This window comes from Agelaius phoeniceus, chromosome 1 (genome assembly GCF_051311805.1).
Source record: "Agelaius phoeniceus isolate bAgePho1 chromosome 1, bAgePho1.hap1, whole genome shotgun sequence".
NCBI classification, from domain to species: domain Eukaryota; kingdom Metazoa; phylum Chordata; class Aves; order Passeriformes; family Icteridae; genus Agelaius; species Agelaius phoeniceus.
Genome location: NC_135265.1, coordinates 144,731,159 through 144,753,280, shown reverse-complemented (window position 1 = coordinate 144,753,280; position 22,122 = coordinate 144,731,159). Strand labels below are relative to the sequence as shown.

The 22,122-nt window shown below is 47.2% G+C and overlaps 1 long non-coding RNA gene across 1 annotated transcript in view; it reads right to left on the bottom strand.

Annotated features, from left to right (window-relative positions):
- The window catches only part of LOC143695565 (uncharacterized), a 131,801-nt gene extending 110,353 nt beyond the window's left edge, over positions 1–21,448 (bottom strand). Inside the window, exon 1 of the long non-coding RNA XR_013184911.1 lies at positions 21,316–21,448. This is a non-coding gene — a long non-coding RNA (uncharacterized LOC143695565). The remainder of the gene's footprint in view (positions 1–21,315) is intronic.
- Between the last annotated feature and the right edge of the window lie 674 nt (positions 21,449–22,122).

The window sequence follows — 22,122 nt, the reverse complement described above, 5'->3', positions numbered from 1 at the left end:
AATAATCCATATCCAGAGACTTGCAAATTCCCTATCCTCACACCCAAAGGCATACCAGGTCCTTTCTACAGACAGGCAACCAAAGCATCTCATGTTTGCCTTGGCTTGACCCATACTTAAGATGTCCCAGGACCCTGTGAAATGATGAAAAATAAATTACAATAAAGTTCAGAATACACCCACAGCCACAACCTTCTGCTGAGGAAATGCAATCCATTTGGAAGGAGTACTAAGGAGGCAGTGGGGAAGAAAAAACAGACAAAAGGGTTTTTTCTGCTGAAGAATTTTTTTTTCCTGCTTTGGGCTGCACAGCAGAAGGGTGGTACCCAGCAACAGGGGAGTGGATAATATAACCTCCCAAAAGTGATATCTGCATCACCTGATTGTGCACTGCCCTCCAAAATGCTGCCTCCTCTTTTCCGGCAGAGAGGCTGCAAATACAATCAGGAAAACAAAATATAACATTACAGAGGAGGAATAAAAACCAAACAAAACAATGTAGGAACCGCACAGTGCAGACTGTCACTCTATCTGAGCAGTTTAAGGTGTACAAAACCCAAGGAAGTGGAACTCAGATCCATCACTAGGAGCTCTCAGCTGCCACTCCTGGATGAGGCTCCTATCAGCTCTTCTCTGGGGAGGAGCATTTACCCTACCCTACCTGTGATAATGAAAAATAGATTAAGGACATTGTAAGGAAAAAGAACAGCCTCATATTCCAACAGACAACTTTGCTCACTGAAATTACAATCTCTCACACTTTTCTGTGTGTGAGCAAGCACATCTGTGCATCCAGTTTTCAATTCTACACTCATTAAGCAAAGAAAATATTAAAAAATATTTTTAAAATTATACAGAGGCTAAACCATCAGTTTCTATCAGTAATATAACATTAAAAATGCCAATCAGTTTCCACATCTAGGAATTTGACTTAATCAGTTAAAATAACAAGACAGCCAAAACTTGGCTCCCAAGTAGGAAGCTGCCCTTTCTTGGGGAACCCACTCTGTCACCCATAACCTGATCCCCTCTCAACCACATTTTTGGGGATATGTGATGCCTCTTTATGCTGCTGCCACTGCTGACAAGACCAGTCCCAGGGAGTCTGTTTAGTACTCTATCCCTGGCCCCAGTATAGTGCAGAAAAGGGCTAGGGGCAGATATATTTTATTAAATGAATATTGATTTTATACATGTCTTTTGGGGAGATCTAATCAAAATTAAGACAGGAGGAATTGTGGTGCCATCTGAATCCAAAAGTACAGTGAGAGCTGGCTGGCAGAATAAAAAGGCAAAATTGACATGTCCTCTAAAAATACATCAATTTCAAATTTCTTGGGGTGTTAGACTCAGGCAGGCTGCAGGAATATCTCCAGGGAGATGGCAGCTAGTTCACTTCACTTCAGTGTATTTTCATCACTCAGCTGTAGGTGCTGGGTGGCTGCCACCACGCTGAATCCCCTTCATAAATCACTTTGAGATTTTTTAAGAGCAGGTGCCCTTTGCAAGATGGGCACTTAAAGGTTGTGCCCCTGCTGCCAGTGGTGGCAGAGCTGCAGGGGCACAAACAGGTGCTGGCACATGGTCCTGCCCTGGCATGTCCCCTCAGCTGGGCAAGTACCAGAGCCCACCCTGCTGCCACTGGAATTTGGGGGGCTTTGAGGAGGGAGAGTCCTGCTCAGCTGTCTGGGAAGCAGTGGGACTCCAGGCTTGGGTAAGTCATGGAGGCAAGGAGGGGGACACTGGGCTGCATTCTTCATGGGTGAAGGATCAGAGAAAGGGCTCTCACTGCTTCTCTGCACATTAGTCAGCACATAGGAACACGAAAACAACTCAGAGCAAATCTGCTCTGTAGTATTAGGGATTATGACTCAGAGATTTTTTATTCCTCTCCCCGTGACTCATCTGGTGCAGCCTCATGGCCCAGATTCAGAACAGCCTAACCTTTTTGGGCTCCCTCTGCCCAAAATCCCATTAAACAATTGCCCTTTGCAGTCAGTGGTGAAGAATTCAGGGGATTTTTCCCTTCCTTCCCCATCAGAGCAGGGGCTAGAGGGAGGGACCACGTGCCTGTGACAATGCTCAGCACTGGCAAAGCCAGCACAGCCCCGTGACCAGCTGCAGCACAGGCACAGCCCAAGGGGGTTATAATAAATAAATGTGATGATATCCATGGCACAGGGGACAGCTGGCTGCCAGGTGCTTCCCGGGAGGAGCGGGGCTGTGACTTTAGAGAGGTGGCAGTCATTTGTCTGTCACAAGAAGGTAACAAGATTACAAGAAGAGTCTGGAAATGACCCAGTTTAGCTCCTGGGATGGGTTAGAGTTTTGCTAACTCTAACCCTGGGAAGGAATCCAGAAGCAAGGTGGGGCTGCGTGTGAGGTTTCTGGCTAGGAAAACTTTATCTCCTCTGCACTTTCTGCATCACTGGTGATGAAAGATTCCTCAGGTAACAAGGCCCCCAAAAGCAACCTGTGCACCCTCCCACCTTACTCACAATTTTTAGAGAACAGGCTCTGTAGCTGCAGAATAAGCGGAAAAACATTATTTTGCAGAGGATGTAGCCAGGGCAGCCTCATCCCACAGCCCTGAGCCCCAGCACAAAGTGATCAGGGCTAGGCTGGACCAGAAGGGTTTTGTGGCCCCTCTGTGTTGGGATAATAATAGGAGCAGATGAATTCCACATTTCAAACAAGGGTAAGATATTAAACAGAGCCTCTGTACAGAGATTAGGTGGAATAAGAAAAACAATAAATCCTTATGTTCTTGGACTTGAAGGGATTGGCAGGGAAAGCCAGGGAGTGGGGCCCCAGCACTACCACAGTGCCCTGCATAACCAAGTGCTTTGGGGTTCAGCTGCCTGTCCAAAGGATGAGGACTACAAAACACAGAGTACAGAAAAAGCTGAGATACCTTCATGCAGGTGCTCTCCAAAATCACTGCATTGCCAGGCTGCCACATCCCTGTGAGGTCCCTGCTTGTGCTGCCTGTACTCACACCAGAAAGGCACTGTAAGGGCACTCAAGCTCGAGATGTCAGGTGAGAAGCACCTCTTACCTCCTCTCGCCTCTCACATGAATGAAACACAGGGAAAAAGCAGCAAAGAAATTGTTTTCCCTTACAGAGCTGTATGGGGAGAAGTTACAAAAGCATGAACCCTTTTCCAGGCTCCTACAGGAATGATTTTAAGTCTGAAAACCAGAAATAAAGATTAGTAAACACAGGAAGAAGCATAAAGAAGAAGTGGAACCTCTTACCTAGTTTTTTTCTTCTTTTTTGCTTAAGGCTATTTCTGTTCTGCTTGCTCTAGAGGAAGGCACTGACTCCCAGAGTAGTTTTCAACCTTTCCACAAACCCCTTCGAAGCTGAGCTTCCCACCTCCCTAGCCTGGAGGCACCTCACATTGCTCCCTCCTGTCCACTTCACCTCTTAGGACCACTCTGCATGAGGCAGACGCAGTTTCAGCCAAAAGACTGAATATCAACAATTGAGATTCCATCTAAATACCCTCTTCCTTAAAAAATAGCTTTAAGATTAATAACTGAAGACAACTACCTTTGAAGACTGAATTTACTATATGGAGGTCAGCCCAAGCGTCACTGATGGATGTTGATGTCCTGTGGGACAGCAAGTAAGCTAAAAACTTCACTTTCATGTTTAAAATCATACCCTGTAAACAGTATTTCTGCTGTGTGCAAAGGATCTAGTAAAACTAATTGGTGCAAAGGGACTCCCACATTCTGCAGAGGGAAATCTACCCTGACACAGCCACGTTATCTGTTAACAATGCCTCATTTTGCAATAAACCCCAGCTATAATACTGCATCATATTGCAGGGAGATAAGCATAACTAATGCCAGGGTTGTTCATGCTTCCAGTTATCCTTGACAGTAATTTATAAATTTATAAAGTTCTTTATAGGACACGACTATGAATAACATTTGCTAGAAAGAGCACTTAAATGTGCTTTAGAGTTTCTAAACCTTATTTCCTTATCCAGATTATTATATCCCTTATGTAAGCCCTGGTGACACTGGAAATTAAGTCACCTGTCTAGAATAAAAGTCACTTCACCCTTATGCAACCACGAGTCACCTTTATCAAGGGGGAAGGCAGCAGGAGGTACTGACAGAAGGACAAACATTGACTCCAAAATGTCAAACAAGAGCTGGGAGAAGACAGGCAGCAAGTGACAAAAGGAGGAGAGAAGATATTTACAGCTCCAAATCACACATTTCCCCAGACATCTTTCATTAATGATGAATATCATAATTTCCCTAAATAATGCAAGGAAAATTAGTTTAATCATTTAAAGACATCATCAATAATAAATGCCTCAGCTCCAGATGCTAACCTCCCCATTCCTCCATCCTCAGGGACTGTTTTAGGGAAAACAGTAAGACTGCTGTCACATTTTAATTTTGGAAAGATGCTTCAGTATCAGGGTCAGGAGAACAAAAGAAGTGCCTGGGACTGAGGCCTGTCAATCTGAGCCCCTGCTGGGTGTAAAAGCTCTTTGCACCAGGCTGCCAGGCCCGGGTGATAAAGCAGCAATCCAAGTGCTGTTCTTGTTTGCTCAGGTGAAGTGCTTACAGCAGAGGTATGCACCGAGATAGCTGGGGGCAGATAAGAGGAGAGAGCCCTTCCCACCTGCCAGGAGAGGGTTCCAGCAAGGACCTGCAAGGATAAGGAAGAGGCTGCTCTGGAGGCAGCACATCCATCACCTGCAGCACAGCAGGTGCAAGGGTGATGCCACAGCTGAGTGTATCCAGCTGCTGCATCAGCACCAGCATCAGCATCTGGATGAGAAGGGGAAGCAGAAAATGATGCATGGCCACCATTCAGTACCAGACTGCTCAGGAATGAAGAGCAAAAGAAGATTTAAGAGCTTTGAGCTCCATTGCTGCAATGCTGCTGGCAAAACCCACCTTGTGCCCAGGAGCATTCTCTAGAGCACAGGAAAATCCAGAGATTTCCCAGCTCACCTTGACCTGGGTACTGTCCCCTCTGAGCCATCTGCCACCTCATCAACACACAAGTCACACCTTCCCTGAGGTGTGGACCCCTTTGCTCTGCCATGACAAAATCATTATCCCAAGGGCTGCTGCTGCCATGGCAACCCCAGCCACTGAAAACAAAGGCAACGAATTGGTTGTGCAGGACTAGTGAGAGGAACTGGGCTCATTTGGGGATGTCCTACTCACAGTAGAAGGGAAAGGAAAAGGGGTCAAAACCCAAAATCATGGGGACAATATGTTTCCAAAATGCACATTTGTCAGAAAAGCCTTTTGCCTGCAAATACAAGAGGGATGCAAGAAGCAGGAGAATAAATCTGCATAGAACTGGCACAGTTTTGACTTCCAAAGCCATATTATGACACCCTCAAAATGAAAGCAGGGTGACCACCAGCAGAGACAGAAACCCAAAGCAACCACCAGCATGTGATTCAGTGTCTCATGGCAAGGAAACCCAGCCTGCTGCCTCTGCCAAATTTCTATCAGGGGCTGGGGTGGGGCGAGGTTTGTGCCACCAGACCATGATTTCTATTGTTTCAACTTTTCTCTCTTCCCTTGGATTCAGAATCTGTGCTATTTTAAGCAACTATGCTAAAAAAATACCCAGAATGTAATGCCTGTTTGTGCTGCCCATAAAAATCTTTTCCACTGGAACAAAGATTTAAACCTCTGACTCAAAATGACTTTACAATGGGGGGCTGATTATCAAGAGGGCCAGAATATCCTCTTATTAGAAAAATGTTCACTAGGTTTCCTGAATTCTACATGGTGGTGTTAACTCAGTGGCTTGTTTGATTGGATGGAGGCAATACCAGCTGGCTCTGACACAGGGGAAAAAGCAGCTATGCATTTTATAATACAGAAAAAGAGCTTAAGGTAAGTGTGTGGATGTGTGGCATGTGTAGTCATACAAGGACATATGTGCATGGACATGTGTCCTTCTGATCATTGTTAAAAAAGATACAGGAAAGAAAAACTCAAGATCACAACAAACAAAGGATGGGAAGGATCAAAGGATGCACTCCATCTGCTTGTCTCAAGTAAAACAAACCTAACTAAGGCATTATTTTAAAATTATTATTCCTACTTGTCTATTACAGTAGCAAGCATAATGGGAGAAGATTCAAGCCCTATGCAAGTCTGATGCAAACACTTAAGGCAGTCTGGAAGATTCATCTGGCTTCCCTTAGATGGACATAATCTATTCATTTTAGCCAAAATGAAGTCTCTTTTGTTTAGAGACTTGTCTCTATTGGTACAATATTTATGTGCAGACAGATTATGTTACAAAAAGGGAGGGTGCATAGGCTGGGCAGCACCCAGGCAGGGGTCCCTCCACAGATCAGGTGTCTGGCTATGTCTGTCCTTCCATCCTTAGGAAGTATCTTCCAAGCCTTGCTGGTTTTTTTGGGCTAGATCAGTTCCAACAGCCCCTGATGCTGGGCCTACCTTTGGGGTGAGCTCTACCCCAAAGCTTTGCACCAATGATGGCCCATGGCAACCATGTGTACCCTGTGCCACCTCCCAATCTGCTCTGTGCCAGCAGCTCCAGCAGCAGCTGCCCCAGAGAAACTCTGCCCTTGCTGACCAAGCATAGAGGGAAAGCTCTGTGTAAAATGCTCTGCTCACTCTTAGGCAGCAGGACAGATTAGATTTTAAGGCAACAAGTCACCAGCTATGACCCAAAAACTTGCCTGCATACAAGTCAGAGCAGATTCCTATAATAGAGACATCTTTCTCCATCCCACTGACCAGGATCTGAACAAGAACCCATGAAGGAGAAGTTCTGGAAGGGTTCCTAGGCTATTTTTTAGGCTACAGAGCCAACAGATAGTCAAAGTTTGGCCTCCCAGCAAGCAAAGAAATCATATCCAATAATTGCATCCAAATTAAAAAAAAAAAATTACCCCAGGGAGCCTAGCACACTGTAAAACTCTTATTTACAAGTTTTTTGGCTGTTCTTTCATCACCAGAATTTACTGGAAAAACTCAAAAGCAATCATCATTTTACAAACATGTTTTGCTCTGCACAGTTCCTGCACCCAGCTTCACAGGGAGAACATCAACAGGAAGACAGGAGTCCACTGCCGCCCCAGGAAGCTGCAGTGTGCACTCCTCTTGCCTTGTCAAAACCCCACCTCTCAATTTATATACTCTGCAATAATTATTTTGCTAATCACAGGCTGTTCTGTGCTTCTCAACACTAATTATTATTATTAGAGCTGGCTCAGCTACAAACGCGCTCGCTTTCCAAACACAGCACGCTGGGCTGGAGGAGAGGGGTGGGGGTTAATCCTTTACTGGATGCAGCTTAAGGCAGTGAATGGTATTCTGGCCTGTAATTTCTTTAAAAAGGAAAAATAACATCTTTCAGGAGATTTTCCATTTTGAGTTAGCACAGAATCACCACAAAAAGAAAAAAAAATACTGGGTAAGGCAACATAACACATACTATGGTCTTCTTTCAACTCATCAGCTATATTTATCTCTGAACTGCAGCATAGAAACATATTTCACTTAGGAAAACTTTTAAGCTGCTTAAAAGAGACACTGAAGTAGCAAAGGCCACACACTTGGATACTGGAGGGGAAGAAAGGAAAGATTTATATGTTCAGACGCTGTAAACTAGCTGGAATCTGCCACCTACAACTCATGGCCAAACCCTCTGGTGAGCAGGCATGACTCGGGCACAAGCCAACAAGAGCTTGAAATGTTTTGGTAGAAAGCTTCTCATATGACCTGGCTACTTTTTAGCCATCTATTTCACTTTCACACACAGTTTTTTTGCTTGTTTGTTTATTTTGTTTTGTTTTGAAGCACCTGCCTTTGACCAGGGCCAGAGAGAGCATGCTGGCTAAGAACATCAGCATCTCTGCTGGTACAGCAAGTCTACCCCACTTGAGCCCAAAAATTTAGGACCAGCAGCATTGCAAGCCTCAGCATTGAATCTGAGAGGACTTGCACAGTGATAGCTCAGCATTAAGTAGACCTGGCTGTAGAAACAAATTTTCTGAGCTGTAGGCCAGGTTACCTTGGCCATGATCTGCTCCTTATGCTTTCCAAGGCAAGGTCCTTGGCATCCCCCAAGTCAACCAGTGTCACTCAGTGACCTCCCACCCTGAGGCTGAAGCTATCAGAGAAGTTCAGGTGCCACCACTGCTGTGTCCAGTGGACTGACAGCAACAAACTCATGAGGAGATAAACAGCCCATTCCTGAGCCAAACTAAACAGGAAAAAAAAAAAAAAAAAAAAAAAAAAAAGAAGCAACTATTTGGGCAAGCAAGGGAAATGGATTTGGGCCTGAGTGTCTTGAAAATAGCACATCACACCAATTCTCACTAAATGATCCTTGGGTGCAAGAGGCATCAGCAGGATCAGGTTATAAGCATGGCCTGAAATAGCCCCTCATACAAGGGGGCTGAGGGGTGGACGTGAGAGGCACAGGACACTTGCATGACTTGACTTGTGAAAGTCTGCATTGCAGAGGGGGAAAAAAAGAAAAAAAAATGAAGTGTCATCCTGGCTGAAACATGACACTGAGTGTTCACATTTCACATAAGGAGCCTCACTCATTATCATCAGCCACATGCAGGGAACAGCCTGGAGTAAGATTTCTGTTTATTCACCTTGATGACATCCCTTGAAATATTCTGCTTGGGTTACATCTTTCCAAGAAACAAGAAAAACCCTCTTTCCATCTATTGGAAGGAAAGCCCCTCCACAGGTCTGCATGCCTGAACCACACTTAGCAGAGCTCACCCAACCTGACCCCCTGGGAGGGCTGGCTGGGCACGTTCAGGAGTTGCCAGGCACAGAAAATAACCAATGCCACAAACTGGGGCTTAGAAGCACTTCAGGATGGGAAATGCAGTGCTGAGTCCTGGGATTTTCGGTGGGGGGGAGGAAAACCAAAACAGCTGTGCAAGCAAAGTCGCCCAACCAATGTGCTTGTTGCAAGGCTGATGTAGCTGAGAATAAAATGCCTGCTGTCAAACGATATTGAGCATATTCTGCAGTTCACCAACATCAAAGCCTTTCCCATTTCAGAGCTCTCTGTTTCTATAATCAAAAGCAGTCAAAATGCTGTTCTACTGTCTACAAGTCAACCCCTAAAAGAGGCAGTTTGGCAGCACTCACTGCTTGCACGGACTGGGAAGTGCTGCACAGGACACATCCCCAGCTCCCAGTGCTGCCTCCTTGCTCCTCCCATGTGGCATCTTCTTAGGGGGATGGGGATTACTCAAATCGAGCATCACCAATGCACACACAAACCCACCAAGAGCTCAACTCTTCCCACAGCCACAAGCTCTGCCAGCAGGGCATGGCAGCCCTTGCAGAACCACCACAAACGAGGCCCCCAGTCCCCCGCAGGGCACAAACACAGCTGGAAAGAGGTGGAAAAGCCCTGGGCTTGCAGCATGACAGAGAAGGCTACTAAAATTAGCGGCAGAAAGATAAGAGGTAACAGAAGGAATGCAGAGTCTGGGCTTGGAGTGCAGACTGCACCCAGCAAGGAAGGAAACCACTGATCCTGAGGTGCAGGGAAACTGTGGCCATTAATCTCAATTTTATTGTTAACCATCAGATCTGAGAAATATCTACTCAGCCACAGCAGCTGTAATCCAGAGCAGGCAAGGGAAAACAAAACATTCAGGCTGAGAATGATTTAGAAGGAAGGGAAATGAGAGCAGTTCCAACTCTCTAATTCCTTTTTTCCAAGAATTAAGGGCCCAGCTACTGTCATTCTCAGGTCATCAACTCTTGGGGTGTGCTGAGAGGTTAACAGGGTGCTTGGCCAACCTGCCCTGGTGAGAGAAAGAAGCCATGCAAAACAGAAATTATAAACCAACCTGGAGGAGAAATATGTGGACAAGAAGGTGAAGAATGAACAGCCAGAATAGAAAAGAAAGGGGAAAGAAGGTAAGAAAAAACAAGGGAAATAGGCCTATGAAAATCACCAAAGGCATAACACTCCAACACAAAGTGGAACAGAAACAAAGAAGTGGAGAGAAACTATGAGGAAGAAGCAAAGTTAGAGATACACAGGCAATAATGCTTTCATACATATGTTTGTATGCATATAAAATACAAGAAATGTTACTTGCATATAGATATATTCATACAAACACAAGTAGAAAAACTCTGCCATGCTTTATCTACACTGCCCTGGACAAAAGTAAATTCTCTCCTGTGAGTGTGGTGAGACACTGGCACTTGTTGCCCAGAGAGGCTGTGGACTCCCCATTCCTGGAAGTGTTCAAGATCATGTAGGATGGGCCTTCAAGCAACCTGTCCTAGTGGAAGGTACCCTGAACATGGCAAGGGAGTTGGAACTACATAATCTTTAAGGTCTTTCCAACCCAAACCATTTTACATTTTCTATATCTATATACAGTGATTCTTTATCTTCACCACCAGCCAAGTCAGCACTGACAGTTTTCAGTGGCATGGAAATGCTTTCTGTACACCTCTTGTTCCAAGCTGGCTGCCAGTTTTACTGCTATTCAGAGCTGAAACAACACAGGAGCTATTAAACAAAACTCACTCTACAGCAGCGTGTTTATGGTCATCGTGTGCACAAACAGCCACAGATGCCCAGGAGGAATATCAGCACTGTTAGTTATTGGCATTACATACAGCACCACCAAGAGCTTGAGATACCAAACGTGTCTGTGCTGGATGTTACGTAAAAATAGAACAGAAAGGTCAGACCCTGTCCCAGAGACCCAATGACCTAGGGTAAAACCAAGATAAAGATAGAAGCAGAAACAAATAAGGCAGGCTGACCAGAATGGAGCCATGCCAAAGGAGACACTGTCAACTCACCATACATGGCAATCCTGGATGGGCACATCTAAGAATCCTGCTTTAGACAGGAAGCTGGGAAGGGATCAACCACAACACACTGAGAGCGAAGACCCAGCTATTCCCTGTTCTCTGAACTCCTGCTTAAACCACTAATGGGTATGGTGTAAAGATCCCCCATTACTGAAACAACCAGCAGCAAGCAGTAGCCCACATCAGAACCACCACATCCATCAAACCACACAGAAACAACCCCTAACTAAAGTGGCCACAATGTCCATCATGATCTTGACTTCAAGATTCCTCTTCTAACTGCTAGTTTGTTTAAATACCACATTTTGAGACACATAAAACAGATGAGAACTAAGAATCCTGTATCAATTTACTTGGAATCTGTGAGACCATCCCCCGGTGATAAATGAGGCAACATAGTTTAAAAAAAAAAAAAGTTTAACATGTAACACATCTGCAAAATAGTAGAGCTTGCTCGAACCTGTTCATGCAACAAGGTGCTACAAACCAGTCTTCTGAATGCAAAAAAATTCTAATAATTAATCCTAGTTTGAAATGGGTGAAGAAAGGGAGGGCAGAGTTAAGGACATCCCTACCTTATTCTTGCAATTTCCTAACTTTTTTTTATATTCCTGAAAGTCTCAAACCACTGCAGGCAACTGGAACAGCAGTCAGAGGCATTTTTCTCAATGCTGGTTAAACACTGCAGTCATTACCATATTATCTTCTGGGCACTGTATTAGCTGATGAACTAACATCTGATACACATTCTTTCTCTTCCTTCCTCCAACCCAGCAGTGGAGGGTCTTGGTCTGCTTGTGTGCTCCTTAACTGTCTTTAAACGTCATACAAAACATTGCTATATATTTAGGAGAAGGACCTTCAGTTGAACATAACTTGGAGCAGAATATTATGAGGTTTGTGGTGATCCTTATTTCTTGAGGTTGCACAATTTATGCAAAACTGGACCCTCAGAGAGCTTCATATCCTTGCAGAAAGTTCCCGTGGCCTTTGGCACAAAGTTTTAAGCATTCTTCCTGCTACCTGAGGCAATTCAGGGAGCACACTAACAGGAGATCAAAAGACCTCAAAACTTTATCTGTATTTCCAACAGAAGCCAGCAAAGAAAGACACACAGCCGAAACAGGCTGCAGCTTCCTGGATGGGCTGATGCTCCCTTCACTCACAGGCCCCCTACACAAGTATGTCACTGCTGCTGTCAAGCCAGGACACAGCAAATGTCAAGGACAAGACCAGGACTCTTCCCATGAAGAGGTGCTGGATCTGCCAAACAACTAGAGATTAAAGAAACACCAGAAGAAGAAAGTTTATCACCAGGAGAAAGTCAAGGGCACTCCTAACCCTCCCACTCAACAGACCACCTGTGGTCAGCAGGGCAGCAGCAGGGCCTTCACCCCCTTCCCCATGCTCTTGGGCACTGCTGGAGCTCAGAGAGTTCTTCCTCATCAATGAGCCAACAGCATTCAGAACTTGGCTCCCTGGCAGCAGCTGGATAAAAAAAGCTCAAACAGATGATCTTCACACTGTGGCCACCTGGGCCTGGGCTGCCAGGTCACCTCCTGCAGGGCAGTGTGGGGCTCCACGTACCAAGACTGGTGGGAGGAGGAAATCTCATCATTTTTCCTGTGGTACTAGACACTTCAAAGAACTTATAGGTGACTTCAAGCTCCTTTTCCTGGTGCCACTGTGCCCTGCCACTGTGGAAGGACATCAGGAGTCTCTGTGCAGAACTGCTCTGCTGGCCAAGCCTCTGGTGAAGCTGCAGCCACAGGAGTTCAGCCTTAATGCCTGGCAGCTTCTAATGGGCATTGAAATCCCTGAATATCTTCAAATAAAATATTACTGATATAAGCAGTATTTCATGGGTCTACAGGTTTTGTCACACTTCAGGGAAACCTTAAAGGGATTTAGTCCTGGTTTTCTAGAGAACATGGATCCCATGTCAGCCCATCCCTGATGGTATCTTGCACCTTCACAGCCTGAGCTGTCTTTCTGCTGCCACAGAAAGACAGAAATGGAGACAACATTTTTACCTGCTCAGCATCCAGATTTGCTAAGCAGAACAAGATACAGGTATTTATCACCTGAACATAAACACTCCTAATATTATTACAAGAAGATGAAATGCATTATCAAGAACAACTGTAAGCTCTATCTTAGTGGATCAGGAAAAGTGACTGAAGGTTGTTGGATTCCTGCCATCCATTCCCCTACCCTGCTGCTGTGATCCATGAGGTGGTGTTAATTAACAGAGGGATGTACAGAATTTAAATCCTATTTATTGTAATTTGTCTCATAAAAGCAGCCAAGAAAAATAATCATTAAAAGTTATTAAAAATATCCTGCAAAATAAGATATTTGGTAAAAATCTCTCAGGTCATCAGGATCTTTAAGGAAAGCAGGAGCAGTGGGTACCCACAGAGGGGTACAGGCTGAACCCCCAGGAAATGTAATGTTGTGCTATATGCCTGATGCTATTAGCAACCTCTTGAGCCCTGAAGAGGCTACAACCTATCTCAAAGATAGTCACACCCAAACTAGTACCTAGTAACCTGTAGATTGTACTTGATACACTTAAAATTAAAATTACAAAATCACTGCTAATTTCCCTTCCCTTTTCTTCTCCAAATGAAGAATGGCCATTGACTGTGTTATGAAAGATGAAAAACCAGTACTCACTCTCACCTGCCACAGTAAAATAGCAGCTAGGGAAGGTCTTATTTCCAGACCTTCAACATTTGCACTTGAAACATGCAGCTGCTTAGGAAGAAGTTTTCAAAAGCTTTTTTTCTGTCTGGTTGTGTTGGTTGCAGCCACCAGACCTGCCCCTTAAAGAACACCTACACAAGTCACCACCGCAATTTCTGATCATGTTGACCACAGGAGCTCAACCATTTCCATGAGGCTCTGAGGTCCACCTGACATTAGAAATCTGCTACTTTATGCTGTGAACAGCCATATAGGAGAGAGTGGCTGTCCTGACACATGTGCAAATGAAAGAGTCAAGCAGAAGCATAGAAGCTGGGAGGAGAAAGATGGTTTGTTGAACTACCAAACTCTCCCCATAACCGATCACCGGGAACCCCATCATGTTTTCAAGATGCTTGTATCAAGCAGAACTGGTGGGTCTTTGTACTAACAACTCAAGATAAAGAAAACTTTACAAGAAAAATTTCCCCTCTGAACCTGTTTATCTTAATCATATTTATTCACTCTTCTTGTGTATTCAGGAAAGCTGGGCCTCCTTCCACCTTTTCCACAAATGGAGACCCAAAGCTCAGCTTTTCAGTTTTGCCTCAGTTACCAAAAAAACAGAGACATGCTGGTGGGAAGAACCCTCTGGGTTCTCCAGTCCAGCCTCCCAGCTGATAAACAAGGCTGATTATTTTCCTCTGTAACACCAAACATATGTATATTTTTATTAGCATTTTTAAATAATCTAACAGCAGCTTTTTAGCAGTTAAGAAATGTATAAAGCTTTGCTCACCCCCAAAATCTAACTAAGAACCAAAACCAGATATGAGATACCTGTAAATCCAAGGATTCAGCAAACATCATCTTCTAAAACCCCTGAGCAGTATTCCAGTTGCCTGTGCCACAGCATGAAGCTCTTGGCTTGCTCCCCCGACAAGAACTTCTGGGAAAATGTATTTCAGACTTTCCTACTCTTATGAAGGAGGATCAAAACTAAAAAAACCCATTATTATCATTCAAATAGGACTGGAAAGATTGCTAAATATTTCCAAAAGGATGGAAAGATTTCCAGAAGGATGGTAGCCTTCTGCTCTGTGTGTTAAATTAGTCACTGATAGCTGTGACTACCTATTTACAACCCCAGCTGAAGCATAAATGGGTTTTGGTACATCACTTCTAGAAACTGCTATAGCATGACTACATAATTGTACAATAAACATTATCTTTACAACACAGCTTATAAAACAGTAATGATAGTTACACTGATGAGGATAATAATAATAATAATAATAATAATAATAATAATAATAATAATACCAAACATCAATATCATCAAAGAGGGACCTGTGCCTTATCCAGTCAGGGAGATGTCAAGGGTTCAAGCACAGTCTGGGCTTTTGTGATTGCTCCACATCCCACAGGCTCAGCCAGGAGCCCAGGACTGCTGTTTCCACCATGTAAAGGAGCACACACAGCACCACAGGAACCCAGAGCTGCACCACAGGCAGGGACAGTGATACCTGATCTGACACTAAGCTGCAACAACACAGCACCTCGCTGAAACACACCTAGAAAAAGCCACTTTTCCTAAAGCTACAGAGGCTGTAGGAGTCTCCAGCCTCCTGCACAGCCAGCATGCCCCTTCCACTTGTGCATTCAGGGCTCACTCCCTGCCTGGGCAGGGAACTGTGCAAAGCAATGCAATTTATTTTCCTTTGGCTGGAACTTTGCTCAGCCAACATGTTCAAGATGAGATGGTTGCAGTACAATCAAATCTAGGCCTCAAAATACAAAGTGCTAATCAAGAGTTGCAGGTTGCTGCTTTTTAAAAAAAATTATACTCCTCAGTGGGATGTTTCTTCTCCTTCTAAGTTGCTGGCAACAGCTCCCCAGCCAGCTGAGATCTACACAGGACCTCACAGATCACCACTCCTGCAGCTCTGGTGAAAAAATCCAAAGTTTTTGTTCTCCTGACAGGGAGGGAAAAAATGAGGCAAACAACCTCTTAAATCCAGCTGTTGGGAATTCAGGAAAGGTACAAAATTACCCAAGACAACAGGAATACTGCACTTCAGCAGGCAGCACACAACCTGTCCCTTGCCTGCTTGGGAATAACTTCAAACCTGTTACAGAAGTCCCCTAGAGCAAGAGAACTTACAGCAGTACCAACCTGATGGCTTCAACGAATTCCAAGTAAAAAATCAGGATTCTGCATCCACACCAAAGGTGTTACTGGGCTGACATACCCCTTACCCAGCCCCATTCCTGCAGTAAAGCTAAACACAGATGAGGCAGGCAGCCAGCAGGCACTCATGGAAGCCAGGCAGCACGGAATAGCTGGGAAAAGCAGACTGGACCATCCAGCTGGACAAATGGAAGATGATGATGATGGGTGGTTAGGAAACCTGAGTTTTCCACCTTAAAATCCATGCACTAGACACCTTCAAAGTCTGGGGGCTCCCAACATAACCCACACTGGGCGGAGGGTCTCTACAAGCTGCTTACAAATCCACATGAGGAGATGTAGTCTTGCCAATCAGCTCTGTTGTGTACCTGCCTCTAAGGAAACAGCCTACAGCTCCAGGTACTGCTCTTGCAGTAGGGACCTCCACTCCCCAAAACAGTAGAGCTTTTCAGGCTTTCTTTAGGCTTCTCTGCCATTCACTCTTACCTCCAGAAGAGGAGCTGGGTCCTGTGCCTGAAAAAGCCCCTACCTTATAGATGATAACCCCAGTGATGTAAACCTCACCCCTCAAAAGTTCCCAAAATCCTGCAGCTCTTGGTCAGATGCATGATCTGGCATTGGGTATTCCTGCCTGAGACAATAAAAGAGGTGACAAAAGGCTGATTTCCAAAATATCTCATGCCAAAGACACTCTGCTGTGCAATGACACCTTTGCATGCAAACACACAGTCCTTCCAAGGCTTTGGGCTGCTCTTCCTTGTCCCAGTGCCCCACGCAGCAGCTCAGCTCGGCTCAGCCCACTCCCCAGCAGCACAGGTGGGCTCCCAACACCTGCACAACCCAACCTCACAGTGTGGGGGCATGGTCAAACCTCCCCTCCACCAGCCAGGGACTTTGTAATGAGCAGATTTGCAGGAACCTACCCAGTAATTTTTATACAAACCTGCTTCTACTGCTCCTTCCGACTCAGGTTTTAAGGCGGAAATGACTGAAAGACAGAATTTGCCCCTTGTCTTGGCAATTTGTTCTAGCAGCTAATCACTCTTGCTTTTAATTTCTAATTCACCATAAATTCTGATTTGAATCATTTACCAGGCACTGATTCTAGCTCTGCTTGTCACTGCTGCATTTGAGATCTCCTTCCTGCATGATGCACTGTATCAGCAGGAATTCATGGACCATTTTTCCTTTGAGGTGATTGGAGATTCAACTGTAGTATCTGCTGACAAATGTAAGATACCAATAGCAATGAAGATGTGACAGCACAGGCATCAGAAGGGGTGGGACAAACCTGACAGGAAAACCTGGGTGATACTCAACCAGTATACAACCCCCAGTGCTTAGGGTATCCTTCCCTGATTTGCAGGATAGAGCTCCATGCTGATGTTCACATCCATACCTTGAATTCACATAATGAATGAGACCATCCAGGCAGGCATTAAAAGGCATTCAGATCATACACATCTGGATGTTTTAGATCACACACATCCAGACCACTCCAAATGCCTGGCCAGCCCCAGTGTTTGTCACAGCAGGCTGCTGTGCTCAGCTGAGGAGAGTTGATGCTCCAGGTAACCACCTCAGTGCTTTTATCTGTCACCCTTGAAGCAACAGGGAAAAAACCACCACCAGCAAGCCCTGTTTTAAACAATCTCTGGCACTTGCCAGAGAGAGAACTGAGAACACTCCTTAACTGCAACACTGGTAGCCCAAAAAAATGCTCTCCTCCACAGAACTGTACCCACAAGGTGAGCAAATGGCAGGCACTGCACCCCCAGGTACAATGATGCCATAAGCAGGCACACAGCAGCACTGCTCCCCAGAGCACTGAGCACTTTGCTATATAAGAAGATGGACAATTTCAGGAGCAGATGCAGCTGTGACGAGGGAAAACATGCCTAGAGGCAGTGATACTGAGTCCAAGAAACAGACTATGTTTTTATTCCCTCCTCACTCTTCATAAATCTCACTAGGAGCCTGCAGGTGTTCAGAATTAAAGCTACTAAAGCTACCAGCCATGAAGGAGACAGAAAACAACATGCTGTCCTTCAAAATAAGATCAGTATCACCTTGTTGCAGAAAGGCAAAAGCTTCCTGACCAGGGATGCATCTTCCTCTCTGCCAGCTCAGTTTGCAGCTCTGCATCCCTCTTGGATCACAAAGCAGGACATCACACCACCCCTGGCCAGCACTGAGAGGTCAGGGTGTCGTGCCCACCATCCCAGCATCTCCATCCCAGCAGCAATGCACTGAGAGCAGCACAGAGACTCCACTGAGGCTCTGAAGGACCCATTTGCACTGCTGAACTGCTCGGCACACAGCTGCAGTGCACTGCACCACGAGTTCCTGACACCAGACTTCACTAAATTGATCTGCTGGGAGCCAAAGACAACCCCCAGTAATCCAGCAAGCAGCAGAAATGCCTCCCATGTCACAGGAAAAAACACCATTTTCCCATGGTTTGCCAGCACTATTGTCTGCATAGACCAATGGGGAAAAAATTTTATTTAAGCTGTCACACTTGTAAGCACGACCTTGCAATTCTGAGTAGAGCTGCACCAGCATAATTACTGAAAAAGCGTGTAGAAAGAGGCCTGTAGAAAATGTGATACTGCAATAATGCACTGAACACATTCAGCTGAAAGGTGCTAAACCAACACAAGATGCACCAATAGCCTGAAAATACCGGGTATTTTCTTTCCCCTAGCCTTGCTCCACATCAGCTTCCCCTGACAGCAATTTCTCATACAAAAAAGTGAATGAAATATATACAGCCAGGAAGCACAGGCTGCCTTTGTAAAGCATTCTGATTAAAAACAGGAAGATATGGTTCAAATCTTGCAAAGAGTTAAGCATAAGATCCAATCTTAGAACACCAAAGTCCTTAATGAAACAAAAAGCTGGGCTCTGGTTGTGCAGGGCACAGAGAGAGAGCACACCATAACACAGAGCTGCAGAACCGCGCTGCCATCCGGACACACAACTCACCCTCACCCCTTAAATCCGTCAGCTCAGGCCAAAGTTATATTCCAAACGTACACTTTCACCCGGGAAGGAAATATTTCAGTTTACAAACTACCTGAACACACGATTCCTCTCTGCAGCAGACAGGCCCTTCGACAGAGGCAGGCCTGAGCCCTTCCTTATTCCTGTGCCTGCAGACGGCTCTGACGCCGCCGGACATCAGCGAGCCGAAGCCAACGATGCCAGATCCTCCAGGCCATCAGCGAGCCGAGGCCAACGATGCCAGATCCTCCAGGCCATCAGCGAGCCGAGGCCAACGATGCCAGATCCTCCAGGCCATCAGCGAGCCGAGGCAAACGATGCCAGATCCTCCAGGCCATCAGCGAGCCGAGGCAAACGATGCCAGATCCTCCAGGCCGAGCACAGGCAGGGGCTGGCACTGCTCCTGCTGCCCCTGTGCACGCAGCCCCTCTCCCAGGGATGCGAGACACACATGGATATTTCACTCCAAACAGGCACAGAGGCGTTCTCACTGCCTGACAAACTGCACCTGTACCACTAATTACCTTAATATAACTTCAAATGCACAGAGGCACAGTCAGACCAATCCGAATTACCCAAGGTAGCTCTAAGCCATACTCCTGACTTAATGCTATGAGACAGAAGAGTGAGGGGGAAAGAATAAAGTTAGAGGTGCATTCCTAAAATGATGCTTAGTGAATATAAAATGACCTGAACCCCTGAGGCTGCAAGCTGGCATTTATCGAGATATGCAGCCCCTAGCACAAAAGAGCATCTTACTGCCTCGTGCTTGGAAAACACATATTTGTTAAATAATTTTAAAAATCACATTTGAAAGGAAACTGGATGTTTATGACACAATATTAAGTGTAACAGTTTATGCTTATTTATTAGTGATGTCCACACTTCAGAGCTGCATTTTTTAATACCCACCTAATTTGCCACGATGTATTTAAGTACTCTTAAAATAATCCACAGCAGTGGACTGCAGTTGGTGCAAAGTGGTCTCGTGAAGAAATAAACACTCTCATCTCATGCAGCTGTAACATGTATGGTAACATGATTGTATTCTTCACATTTTGCAATGGTTAACATATTCTAATACACCCTCAGAAAAGCTCTTTTGATCCAAATCAATGACTTAAATAACACAATTTTTTTAACATATTGATAAAGAGGAACTAGTGTAGGGCTCATGACTCAGTGTGTCTGACCAGATATGTGGCCAGGAGAACATGTCTAAACTTGCCAACAAGGATGCGATTAAAAAGATCTCACTGAAGGCCTGCAGCATCGCTCAGATTCAATCCTCAGTTCGGCTGGGATTTCTCTGCACGATATTTTAAGATGCAGCAACCAACAGTTTAATAGACTGACATCCAAGTCCTAAAGCACCCATCCTCTCAATGGAAACACATCAGTATTATTTAGGTATAAAAATAAAATGAGGCCTATTAAAATACTCCAAAGCCCCAAACAACTTTTTGAGGAAAAGACGGCCTAAAAAATCGTTTGTAGAAACGGTCCATGGAACATGCAAAGAATCTTCCCAATCCATTCCTCTGGCCCTCCTGACACCCAGCTCTGGACCAGGCCTAACACACTAACGGAGACCAGGCCAAGCGCTGCGGGTTAAAGATGAATTGAGGCAGCAGCAGGCAGAGAGGGCAGGGAGCAGGGCACGCAGCAGGGCAGGCAGGAGGGCAGGGTAGCAGGGCAGGGAGCAAGGCAGGGAGCAGGGCAGGCAGCAGGACAGGCAGAGAGGGCAGGCAGCAGGGTAGGCAGAGGGCAGGCAGGAGGGCAGAGAGAGAGGGCAGGCAGGAGGGCCGGCTGCAGGATAGGCTGCAGGACAGGCTGCAGGGCAGGCAGCAGGGCAAGCAGAGAGGGCAGGCTGCAGGATAGGCTGCAGGACAGGCAGCAGGGCAGGCTGGAGGGCCGGCTGCAGGATAGGCTGCAGGACAGGCAGCAGGGCAGGCTGGAGGGCCGGCTGCAGGATAGGCTGCGGGACAGGCAGCAGGGCAGGCTGCAGGCCGGCTCCGCGCCCCGGCCTGCGCGCTGCGCGCATTTTCCGCGCAGTCACCGAGAGCTCGTCCGGCCCCGCACTGCGGGGACCCCCCGTCACCTCCCTGCACCGCGGGTCTCCCCACACCGCGGGACGCACCCATTTCTCCGTCCCCGCTCCCTCCCTCCCCGGGTCCGGCAGCCCGGGGTGGGGGAGCTGCGGGGGATGGGCGCATCGCTGCGGGTCACTCCGAGCCGCGCCGGCCCCATCGCGGCCGTGTTTGCCGTCGGACGGTGCCCCGGTCCCGTCTCCTCCCCATCCGCACGGGTCGCGGCGTGCAGTTGGTATTTTTAGGCCACGGGCGACCCAGCGCATTAACAAAGATAAATAAATAACACGAAATGCACCCTCCCCTCCCCCATCCGCGCTGCCCCCGCGCCCGGGCTCCGCGACCCGCACGCCCCGCCGGGGACTCGGATAACAACGCGGGGGGGGGCTGGGGGGGGGCTGGGCAAAGTAAAGGCAAAAGCAGAATAAACAAATAAATACCCCCTGTCCCCGCGCCCCGCCGCCTCGCTGCGGCCCCGGTACTCACCGCGGCCCCGCTGCGGGCAGGGGTCGGCCGGGCCGGGCCGGGCCGGGCCGGGCCGGGCGGAGCGGCGGGCGCGGAGCGGAGCGGGCCCCGCTGCCCATGTGCTCGCCCGAGCACGCGCTCGCCTCAATGGAACGTTGTGCTGGCGAGCCGCTCTGTGACGTCACCGCCCCCCGCCGCCCGCGGCCGCAGCCCGGGGCAGCGACAGCAGCGAGAGAGCAGCGACAGCAGCGGGAGCAGCCAGCTCCGCCGCATCCCACCCCATCCACCGCATCCACCGCATCCACCGCATCCACCGCATCCACCGCATCCCCCCGCCCGCCCCGCGCTCCTGCCCGCATCCCACCGCATCCCACCGCATCCCAACGCCCCGCATCCCACTGCATCCCACCGCTTCGCATCCACCGCCAGTCCCGCGCTCCTGCCCCGCATCCCACTGCATCCCACGTCCTCTCCACCGCATCCCACCGCCCGCTCAGCGCTCCTGCCCCGCATCCCCCCACCGCCCCGCATCCCACCGCCGGCACCGCTCCGCATTGCACCGCCGGCACCGCACAGAACAGAGCTGCCGGCACCGCACCGCATGGCATCGCTCCGCACCGCCCGCATCGCACCGCAATGCCAGTACGGCCGAGCCTCGGCGTACCTTGAAATTTAATTATTTAAGTAAAAGACCAGATTTTTTCCGGGGAAGCCGGCGCGGAGGCGCGCAGCGTGCACAGGGAGGTTACGGAACCCTGTCCCGCTCCCTCGGACAGGCAGGTGCCGCGGAAGAGCGGAATCAGCTTCAGCATCTGCGGATGGGCAGCA